The sequence below is a fragment of the Henckelia pumila genome, chromosome 4, assembly GCF_033568475.1.
Source record: "Henckelia pumila isolate YLH828 chromosome 4, ASM3356847v2, whole genome shotgun sequence".
Lineage (NCBI taxonomy): Eukaryota > Viridiplantae > Streptophyta > Magnoliopsida > Lamiales > Gesneriaceae > Henckelia > Henckelia pumila.
The window spans coordinates 216,436,612-216,448,984 of NC_133123.1; positions in this window are offsets into that span (position 1 = coordinate 216,436,612).

Genomic DNA, 12,373 nt, shown 5'->3' on the forward strand with positions numbered 1-12,373 from the left:
ATGTGGCCAGGAGGCGCGGTGAAACGACCCTAACTCTCTAATGTAAATAAATATGCGGAAATTTTTTTTTTTTATACTTACTAAATAATAATATGTACATACATGCCCATACATATATGCACAGAATAAATAGATTTAAAAATAAATAAACTAAGTAAAAATGCAACCTTTAATAAATTAAATATCTGAGTCAAACATTTTAATAAAATACTGACATAAGCAAAAATAAATAAAATTTGCATGCACTGAAAATATTTAAATAAAATATCCCATAATGTCAACCACTGAAAATAAATAAACAAATGTATAACATGCTAAAATATTCAAAACATGCATAAAGACTCAGACGACTATCACGGTCACGGGGTCACTGCATGTCCGCTCATATGTTCTCGCCGCCGGTGGGTACCACATCCTCCTCTACGTACTCACCTGCACCATACCAGTGTAGTGAGTCTAGAGGCCCAACATGCTAACATAACAAGGGTTTAAAATAATTTAAATCACTTTAATACTAATACATACATATACATGAATGAGCATGCTTAAAAAAATATCATGACATAACATAACTTAAATTAACGTAAATATCATAATCATACATAATACATAAACATTGTTGAGCAAATTATTTTCTAACATCGCATGGTTGTATCCATAGTGTAACCTTAAATCATACATTAAATACTGATCAGCGTGGAAACCAACGTACGTGGCGGTGACGAATCACCTCTTAAATTGGCAGTAAACTGCCCTTCAATAGTTCACATATGGGGACGAATCCCCCTTAAATTGTCACACTAATTCAACTTCCAACATAAAATTATTTTCTTTTGCTCAACCTTAAACATTAAATCATGCATAAAAATTATTTCATGAATGCATGTACTTAAATAAAATGTGTGTCCTTAATATATATTTAATTTAATTTTTATACTAACATATAAATACTAAAATAACATTCATGCATAAAATAATTAAATATATATTTAGGACACATGCAATTTCTCATGGTTTGTACTGAACTGCTGGCCCTAACACTCAAACTCAATTTCCTAAATTCTGGCCCATTAACATTCTATTCTGGCCCAATGGGCCCAAAAGCCCAAAGACTGGCCCAATAATTTCCATGGGCTCTAAAGCCCATAAAAATTAGTGGACTAACTTAAATAAATTTATTTAAGCCCAAATATAATTAAATTTAACCCAAATAATTAAATGGAACCCAATTAAATTTTTGGATTTAATTAGGCCCATTAAACACTTAATTATACTTAATACTAAAAAATAAATTACCCGAGCCCGACTCACTTAACCCAGACCCGGACCTACTAGACTTGACCCATGATTTATTGAACCCGACCCGGACCCAACAACCTGACCCGAACCCCTCAAAACCTCTAACCCGATCCCCCCTACCCGAACTCCCCTCGGCCGTGAGCAGCAGGCCTTCATGGCCTGCTGTCGGCCAGCTCCGGCCACCCCTGGCCGGAGCGCTGCCGCCCAGACGTAGCCCACGTCTGGGCGGTCCTAACCTACCGTGGCTCAGCCTGAGCCACGGTCCCTACCTCAAACCCGAAGCCCTCTTCCGTCGAACCCTAAACTGCACCCCCTTGGACCAACATCGAACCAGCGTGCCTCAGCCCCTTTCCAGCCCAAACCAGCCAAACCGCACCAACCTAGAGACCCTAAGGAACCCCCTGCAACCTCTGACCAGCAGCCATACAAGTCATGAAGCAAGAAAACGTGAGCATGGAAGAAAAACATGAACAAGGTGCATAACAACCAAAACTAAACGAATTTTCTGAAATTTCCTTGAATAATTCTAATGCATACACACGCACACTATTAACCACTGATATGACACGAAAATTTGAGAAAGAAACATGCCTTGCACCATTAAAGGAAGAGATAGGAGCGTGCAGAACGAATCCGGGACGACGGGACGACGAGCAACTTTGAAACTTCGAAGAAAATCGGCTATGGAGCCTTGGAGATTTCTAATCGATGAAGAAGATGAAGGAGAGGGGGAGATGTCGGCTGAGTGATTTAATCGTAGGATTTTTGGGGTAGGTTTAGGGTAATTAGAATAAAAATAAGGTTTAGGATAATTAAAATATCAATAAGGGTTTTTAAATATAAAATATATAACTTAAAAACTCTAATTAAGAAGTAAAATCTGATAACTAAAATTAAAATCCCGAAATATATAATTAAGGGAATTTTAAAGATAGTAAAAAGTCATTATTTTGGCTAAATTTGGATAAAAATGGACTCCTAAAATTATATAAAATTAAATACTGAAAATTTTGAGGAAATAAAACTCAAAATAATATTTTTGGGCTCTAAAAAGACTCATAAAATAATTTGGGTAGAAAGTTGTCATCTCGTCCGTCCACGGTCTCGTCTACGTGATAAAAACAATTAATTTCCATAAATCGTGAAATTCACTAATTACGGGTTAAATGCTTAAAAAATTAACTTAAAACATGCACAAATAATTTACATAATTATTTAACCCATAAATCTAAAATTTTAAATAAATAAATTTCCTAATTATGCATGCGAATTTACGTATTTAAAAATACCGGGTGTTACAATTCTCCCCCCCTTAAATTGGATTTCGTCCTCGAAATTAAAGTACTTACCCGAAAAACTCCGGGTAGCGAGTCCTCATATCTGCCTCGGTCTCCCAAGTAGCTTCCTCCTCCGAGTGATTCAGCCACTGGACTCTGACCATCGGTATAACCCGTGTCCTCAATCTGCGCTCCTCCCTAGCCAAGATCCGTATAGGCCTCTCCTCAAATGCTAACTCCGGTGTGTCAACTGAAGAGGCTCAAAATCCAACACATGTGACGGGTACGAGATGTATCTCCAAAGCATGGATACATGGAATACATTGTGCACTGCTGCTAGCCCTGGTGGTAGAGCCAAACGGTAGGCCAACGTGCCAACTCTCTCCAAGATCTCGAATGGCCCTATATATCTCGGATTAAGCTTGCCACTCCGGCCAAATCACACTACTCCCTTCATAGGTGACACCTTCAGGAATACGTGATCACCTACAGCGAACTCCAAATCTCGTCATCGAGTATCTGCATAACTCTTCTGACGACTCTGAGCAGTCCTCATGCGATCCCGAATCTGTGTCACAATATCAGCTGTCTGCTGCACAATCTCAGGTCCAAGTAAAATCCTCTCACCGACCTCATCCCAATGCACAGGAGATCTGCACCTCCTCCCGTACAATGCTGCATAAGGAGCCATACCTATAGACGACTGAAAACTGTTGTTATAGGTAAACTCCACTAATGGCAGTCTAGTCTCCCACGAGCCCTGAAAGTCGATGACACAAGCTCTCAGTAGATCATCGAGAACCTGGATCACTCTCTCAGACTGACCATCTGTCTGGGGATGGAACACTGTACTGAACAAAAGTCTAGTCCCCAATGCAATGTGCAAACTCCTCCAAAACGCAGACGTAAATCTTGGATCTCTGTCTGATACTATCGACACTGGTATGCCATGCAGTCTAACAATCTCCTTGATGTAAAGCTCTGCATACTGTGCCAACAAGTAAGTAGTCCTCATCGGTAAGAAATGAGCTGACTTGGTGAGTCTATCCACGATCACCCAAATAGCTGTGCAACCTCTGGCACTCCTCGGTAAGCCAACTACAAAGTCCATCGTAATATTCTCCCATTTCCATTCCGGAATAGGAAGAGGTCTAAGAAGTCCTGCTGGATGCTGATGCTCAGCCTTGACCTGCTGACAAGTCAAGCACTCTGACACAACTCTCCCGATGTCTCTCTTCATTCCGGGCCACCAATACAATAGCTGCAAATCTCGATACATCTTCGTACTTCCGGGGTGAATGGAGTACGGAGACGTGTGAGCCTCTGCTAAGATCTCAGCTCTCAACTGATCGACGTTCGGTACCCACATCCTACCATGGTACTGAACAATGCCATCCACAACTGTATACAGAAGATTACCCTTGGCCTCATCTCTCTGTCTCCAACGCTGCAACTCCTCGTCAGTAGACTGTCCATCCCTGATCCGATCTCGCAGAACTGGCTGCACCGTCAACACTGACAAGCTCGGTGCATGACCACTCGAGTAAAACTCCAAATCAAACCTCTGAATCTCACTCTGCAGTGGTAGCTGCACTGACAAACACGATACCACTGACGACTTCCGACTCAAAGCATCGGCCACTACATTAGCTTTATCCGGATGGTAGCTATTGTCACAGTCGTAATCCTTCACCAACTCCAACCATCTCCGTTGCCTCATGTTCAACTCCTTCTGAGTGAATAAGTACTTGAGGCTCTTATGATCAGTGAAAATCTTGCACTTCTCGCCATACAGATAGTGCCTCCAGATTTTCAAAGCGAAAACCACTGCCGCTAACTCCAAGTCATGTGTCGGGTAGTTCTGCTCATGAATCTTCAACTGCCTCGATGCATAAGCAATAACCTTACCACACTGCATAAGTACTGTGCCCAAACCTAGCTTAGACGCGTCGGTGTACACCACTAACTCCTCGTGTGGTACTGTCATCGCTAAAATAGGTGCAGTAGTGAGTGCTTCCTTCAGCTGATCGAAGCTCCTCTGACAGTCTGAACTCCAAATAAACTTCGCGTTCTTCTTGGTTAAGGAAGTCAAGGGTACTGCAATAGAGGAAAAACCCTTGATGAACTTCCTATAGTATCCTGCCAAACCCAAGAAATTTCGAATCTCTGAAGCATTCTTCGGAATACCCCATTTCTGCACTGCCTCAACCTTCGACTGATCCACTGCAATCCCATCTCTCGAAATAATGTGGCCAAGAAATGCCACCTGCTCGAGCCAAAACTCGCACTTGCTGAACTTGGCGTACAAAAGATGCTCCCTCAAAGTCTGCAAGGCTGTCTGCAGATGCTGCCTATGCTCCTCAATGCTCCTAGAGTAGATCGAGATATCATCAATGAAGACTATGATGAACTGATCAAGATACGGCTGAAAGACTCGATTCATGAGATCCATGAAAACCACTGGAGCATTGGTCATCCCAAATGGCATCACTAAGAACTCGTAATGCCCATAACGTGTCCGGAAAGCAGTCTTGGACACATCTGCATCTCTAACTCGCAGCTGATGATAACCCGATCGCAGGTCGATCTTGGAGAACACTGAAGCTCTTGCAACTGATCAAATAAGTCCTCTATCCTCGGTAGTGGGTACTTATTCTTCACTGTGACCCAGTTGAGCTATCGATAATCGATGCACAGTCTCATACTGCCATCCTTCTTCTTCATAAATAACACTGGAGTTCCCCATGGAGAAAAGCTAGGACGAACAAAGCCTTTCTCTAATAATTTCTGTATCTGCTCCTTCAACTCTTTCATCTCGGTAGGAGCAAGTCTGTATGGTGCCTTAGAGATAGGCACGGTGTCTGGCACTAAGTCGATGCTGAACTCCACATCTCTCACTGGTGGAATTCCTACAACATCCTCCGAAAAGACATCCGAAAAGTCACAAACCACCTCTATCTCTGATAATGATCTGCTAGATGGTTCTGAGGCCGTGACAATACTTGCTAGAAAACCCTGGCAACCCCGTCTCAACAACTTCCTCGCCTGAAAAAGAGATATCACCTGAGGAATATCACTACTCTGAGATGCATGAAAAGTAAATGGGTCGCCTCCCGACGGTTTCACTGACACTGTCCTCCGACAAAAATCAATCGAAGCTCCATTGATTGTCAACCAGTCCATACCCAAAATCAAATCAAAACCACTCAACGGCAAAACCACCACATCTGCTCGAATGGAGTGTCCCTGAAGCTCCAACTCCAGTTCTCGAATGACACTAGAGGTAGTAATAATCTGTCCAGACGGCATACTGACATCATAACCACTGTCAAAAATCTCGGGTGTGATGCCTATCCGTCTGATAAACTCCAGGGAGATAAACGAATGCGTAGCCCCTGAATCTAGCAACGCAAACGTGGAGTTGCCTCCAACTAGAATTCTCCCTGCACGCAGAAGAATCCCAACAATTTCATACCACTACTAAACATTCCCCAAAGAGTCGCTAAAACCCTTAATTCTAATCACAAGTAAAACATGCTTCTTATTCTAACATGAAAATAGATAATCCAAATAACAACAATTCCACAGAAAACAAAATTCTTAACCAAAGGAAGAAATTATAAAATACTAGAGGTAAGATATACCAGTGATCAAGGAGGTGTCTGGATCTGCCTCCTCTGCCTGCATGACGAACACTCTACCAGCGGTGTTCTTCTTCCTCGGGCAGTTAGCTATCTGATGCCCTGGCTCCCTACAGTGGAAACAAACTCCTGCTCCCAAGAGACAAGGTCCCGAATGCATCTTCTGACACTTCGGGCAAGTAGGAAAACCTATAGCATTAGGGGCCCCGCCCCTCAACTGCTGTGGCCTTTGCTGCGGATTCGGGCCCTTAGACGGCCCAGTAAACTGCTTCTTCGCAGGAGGCTGCGAAGATGGTCGCTGATACCCCGACTGAATCTGTCTCTTCCCCTGCTGCTCTCGCTATATCTCTCTCCTACCCTCCTCTGACCTCAGTGCTCTACTAACTGCCGCCTCATATGTAGCGACGTCCATCATATGTACGTCGTGCTTGATATCCGCTCTCAGTCCCTCCACAAACTGCCTCATCTTCTCCGGTGGACTGTCTGCAATCAGAGGCACAAAATGACAGCCCCTCTCGAACTGGCTCACATACTCAACCACTGACCTGTCCCCCTGCCGGAGACTCATAAAATCCCGGATCATGCGACTCCTCACATCCTCCATGAAATACTTGGCGTAGAAGATATGCCTAAACTCCGCCCAAGACAGTGTAGGAAGGTGTACTCCCCTGGCAGCAGCCTCCCACCAAAGAGCTGCGTCTCCCTTCAACATATACGTCGCACAGTTCACCCTGTCCGCATCTGTGATCCCCATATATGCAAAGATGGACTCCAAAGAACGAATCCACCCCTCAGCCACCAAAGGATCGGTGGTACCAATGAACTCCTTCGGCCCCTTCTTCTGGAACAGCTCAGCTACGTCCTCCTCATGGGACATTCTAGGACGTGAAGCCTGCTGCTCTAACAGAGCAGTAACCCCTGCCATCAAAGTAGCATTGGCCTGCTCCAATGCTGCAAGTGGGTTCTGTGGAGGTGGAGGTGGAGGTGGAGGTGTAGGTGTAGATTCCCCACGTCTGTTCATCGGTCTGGGAGGCATTCTGCACCACCACATATTTTTTTACGTAAATCGCCATGCATAACTAAGTGTTTAACATTAATGATAACTTAAATTCTTAAAAGTAAATCATGCTATAAACACTTAAAACTTACAGACCGGTAGCGTGGATTTCTGAGCTCGCATAGCAGTAATGACCCCTCCAAGGACCGTGCTCTGATACCAACTGAAACGATCCTAACTCTCTAATGTAAATAAATATGCGGAATTTTTTTTTTTTTTATACTTACTAAATAATAATATGTACATACATGCCCATACATATATGAACAGAATAAATAGATTTAAAAATAAATAAACTAAGTAAAAATGCAACCTTTAATAAATTAAATATCTGGGTCAAACATTTTAATAAAATACTGACATAAGCAAAAATAAATAAAATTTGCATGCACTGAAAATATTTAAATAAAATATCCCATACTGTCAACCACTGAAAATAAATAAACAAATGTATAACATGCTAAAATATTCAAAACATGCATAAAGACTCAGACGACTATCACGGTCACGGGGTCACTGCATGTCTGCTCATATGTCCTCGCCTCCGGTGGGTACCACATCCTCCTCTACGTACTCACCTGCACCATACCAGTGTAGTGAGCCTAGAGGCCCAACATGCTAACAAAACAAGGGTTTAAAATAATTTAAATCACTTTAATACTAATACATACATATACATGAATGAGCATGCTTAAAAAAATATCATGACATAATATAACTTAAATTAACTTAAATATCATAATCATACATAATACATAAACATTATTGAGCAAATTATTTTCTAACATCGCATGGTTGTATCCATAGTGTAACCTTAAATCATACATTAAATACTGATCAGCGTGGAAACCAACGTACATGGCGGTGACGAATCACCTCTTAAATTGGCAGTAAACTGCCCTTCAATAGTTCACATATGGGGACGAATCCCCCTTAAATTGTCACACTACTTCAACTTCCAACATAAAATTATTTTCTTTTGCTCAACCTTAAACATTAAATCATGCATAAAAATTATTTCATGAATGCATGTACTTAAATAAAATGTGTGTCCTTAATATATATGTAGTTTAATTTTTATACTAACATATAAATACTAAAATAACATTCATGCATAAAATAATTAAATATATATTTAGGACACATGCAATTTCTCATGGTTTGTACTGAACTGCTGGCCCTAACACTCAAACCCAATTTCCTAAATTCTGGCCCATTAACATTCAATTCTGGCCCAATGGGCCCAAAAGCCCAAAGACTGGCCCAATAATTTCCATGGGCTCTAAAGCCCATAAAAATTAGTGTACTAACTTAAATAAATTTATTTAAGCCCAAATATAATTAAATTTAACCCAAATAATTAAATGGAACCCAATTAAATTTTTGGATTTAATTAGGCCCATTAAACACTTAATTATACTTAATACTAAAAAATAAATTACCCGAGCCCGACTCACTTAACCCGGACCCGGACCTACTAGACTTGACCCATGATTTATTGAACCCGACCCGGACCCCTCAAAACCTCTAACCCGATCCCCCCTACCCGAACTCCCCTCGGCCGTGAGCAGCAGGCCTTCATGGCCTGCTACCGGCTAGCTCCGGCCACCCCTGGCCAAAGCGCCGCTGCCCAGACGTAGCCCACGTCTGGGAGGTCCTAACCTGAGCCACGGTCCCTACCTCAAACCCGAAGCCCTCTTCCGTCGAACCCTAAACTGCACCCCCCTTGGACCAACATCGAACCAGCGTGCCTCAGCCCCTTTCCAGCCCAAACCAGCCAAACCACACCAACCTAGGGACCCTAAGGAACCCCCTGCAACCTCTGACCAGCAGCCATACAAGTCATGAAGCAAGAAAACGTGAGCATGGAAGAAAAACATGAACAAGGTGCATAACAACCAAAACTAAACGAATTTTCTGAAATTTCCTTGAATAATTCTAATGCATACACACGCACACTATTAACCACTGATATGACACAAAAATTTTGGAAAGAAACATGCCTTGCACCGTTAAAGAAAGAGATAGGAGCGTGTAGAACGAATCCGGGACGACGGGACGACGAGCAACATTGAAACTTCGAAGAAAAATCGGCTATGGAGCCTTGGAGATTTCTAATAGATGAAGAAGATGAAGGAGAGGGGGAGATGTCGGCTGAGTGATTTAATCGTAGGATTTTTGGGGTAGGTTTAGGGTAATTAGAATAAAAATAAGGTTTAGGATAATTAAAATATCAATAAGGGTTTTTAAATATAAAATATATAACTTAAAAACTCTAATTAAGAAGTAAAATCTGATAACTAAAATTAAAATCCCGAAGTATATAATTAAGGGAATTTTAAAGATAGTAAAAAGTCATTATTTTGGCTAAATTTGGATAAAAATGGACTCCTAAAATTATATAAAATTAAATACTGAAAATTTTGAGGAAATAAAACTCAAAATAATATTTTTGGGCTCTAAAAAGACTCATAAAATAATTTGGGTAGAAAGTTGTCATCTCGTCCGTCCACGGTCTCGTCTACGTGATAAAAACAATTAATTTCCATAAATCGTGAAATTCACTAATTATGGGTTAAATGCTTAAAAAAATAACTTAAAACATGCACAAATAATTTACATAATTATTTAACCCATAAATCTAAAATTTTAAATAAATAAATTTCCTAATTATGCATGCAAATTTACGTATTTAAAAATACCGTGTGTTACAATTCTCCCCCCCTTAAATTGGATTTCGTCCTCGAAATTAAAGTACTTACCCGAAAAACTCCGGGTAGCGAGTCCTCATATCTGCCTCGGTCTCCCAAGTAGCTTCCTCCTCCGAGTGATTCAGCCACTGGACTCTGACCATCGGTATAACCCGTGTCCTCAATCTGCGCTCCTCCCTAGCCAAGATCCGTATAGGCCTCTCCTCAAATGCTAACTCCGGTGTCAACTGAAGAGGCTCAAAATCCAACACATGTGACGGGTTCGAGATGTATCTCCGAAGTATGGATACATGGAATACATTGTGCACTGCCGCTAGCCCTGGTGGTAGAGCTAAACGGTAGGCCAACGTGGCAACTCTCTCCAAGATCTCGAATGGCCCTATATATCTCGGATTAAGCTTGCCACTCCGGCCAAATCGCACTACTCCCTTCATAGGTGACACCTTCAGGAATACGTGATCACCTACAGCGAACTCCAAATCTCGTCATCGAGTATCTGCATAACTCTTCTGACGACTCTGAGCAGTCCTCATGCGATCCCGAATCTGTGTCACAATATCAGCTGTCTGCTGCACAATCTCAGGTCCAAGTAAAATCCTCTCACCGACCTCATCCCAATGCACAGGAGATCTGCACCTCCTCCCGTACAATGCTGCATAAGGAGCCATACCTATAGACGACTGAAAACTGTTGTTATAGGTAAACTCCACTAATGGCAGTCTAGTCTCCCACGAGCCCTGAAAGTCGATGACACAAGCTCTCAGTAGATCCTCGAGAACCTGGATCACTCTCTCAGACTGACCATCTGTCTGGGGATGGAACGCTGTACTGAACAAAAGTCTAGTCCCCAATGCAGTGTGCAAACTCCTCCAAAACGCAGACGTAAATCTCGGATCTCTGTCTGATACTATCGACACTGGTATGCCATGCAGTCTAACAATCTCCATGATGTAAAGCTCTGCATACTGTGTCAACGAGTAAGTAGTCCTCACCGGTAAGAAATGAGCTGACTTGGTGAGTCTATCCACGATCACCCAAATAGCTGTGCAACCTCTGGAACTCCTCGGTAAGCCAACTACAAAGTCCATCGTAATATTCTCTCATTTCCATTCCGGAATAGGAAGAGGTCTAAGAAGTCCTGCTGGACGCTGATGCTCAGCCTTGACCTGCTGACAATTCAAGCACTCTGACACAACTCTCCCGATGTCTCTCTTCATTCCGGGCCACCAATACAATAGCTACAAATCTCGATACATCTTCGTACTTCCGGGGTGAATGGAGTACGGAGACGTGTGAGCCTCTGCTAAGATCTCAGCTCTCAACTGATCGACGTTCGGTACCAACATCCTACCACGGTACTGAACAATGCCATCCACAACTATATACAGAAGATTACCCTTGGCCTCATCTCTCTGTCTCCATCGCTGCAACTCCTCGTCAGTAGACTGTCCATCCCTGATCCGATCTCGCAGAACTGGCTGCACCGTCAACACTGACAAGCTTGGTGCATGACCACTCGAGTAAAACTCCAAATCAAACCTCTGAATCTCACTCTGCAGTGGTAGCTGCACTGACAAACACGATACCACTGACGACTTCCGACTCAAAGCATCGGCCACTACATTAGCTTTACCCGGATGGTAGCTAATGTCACAGTCGTAATCCTTCACCAACTCCAACCATCTCCGTTGCCTCATGTTCAACTCCTTCTGAGTGAAGAAGTACTTGAGGCTCTTATGATCAGTGAAAATCTTGCACTTCTCTCCACACAGATAGTGCCTCCAGATTTTCAAAGCGAAAACCACTGCCGCTAACTCCAAGTCATGTGTCGGGTAGTTCTGCTCATGAATCTTCAACTGCCTCGACGCATAAGCAATAACCTTGCCACACTGCATAAGTACTGAACCCAAACCTAGCTTGGACGTGTCGGTGTACACCACTAACTCCTCGTATGGTACTGTCATCGCTAAAATAGGTGCAGTAGTGAGTGCTTCCTTCAGCTGATCGAAGCTCCTCTGACAGTCTGAACTCCAAATAAACTTCGCGTTCTTCTTGGTTAAGGAAGTCAAGGGTACTACAATAGAGGAAAATCCCTTGATGAACTTCCTATAGTATCCTGCCAAACCCAAGAAATTGCGAATCTCTAAAGCATTCTTCGGAATACCCCATTTCTGCACTGCCTCAACCTTCGACTGATCCACTGCAATCCCATCTCTCGAAATAATGTGGCCAAGAAATTCCACCTGCTCGAGCCAAAACTCGCACTTGCTGAACTTGGCGTACAAATGATGCTTCCTCAAAGTCTGCAAGGCTGTCTGCAGATGCTGCCTATGCTCCTAAATGCTCCTAGAGTAGATCAAGATATCATCAATGAAGACTATGATGAAC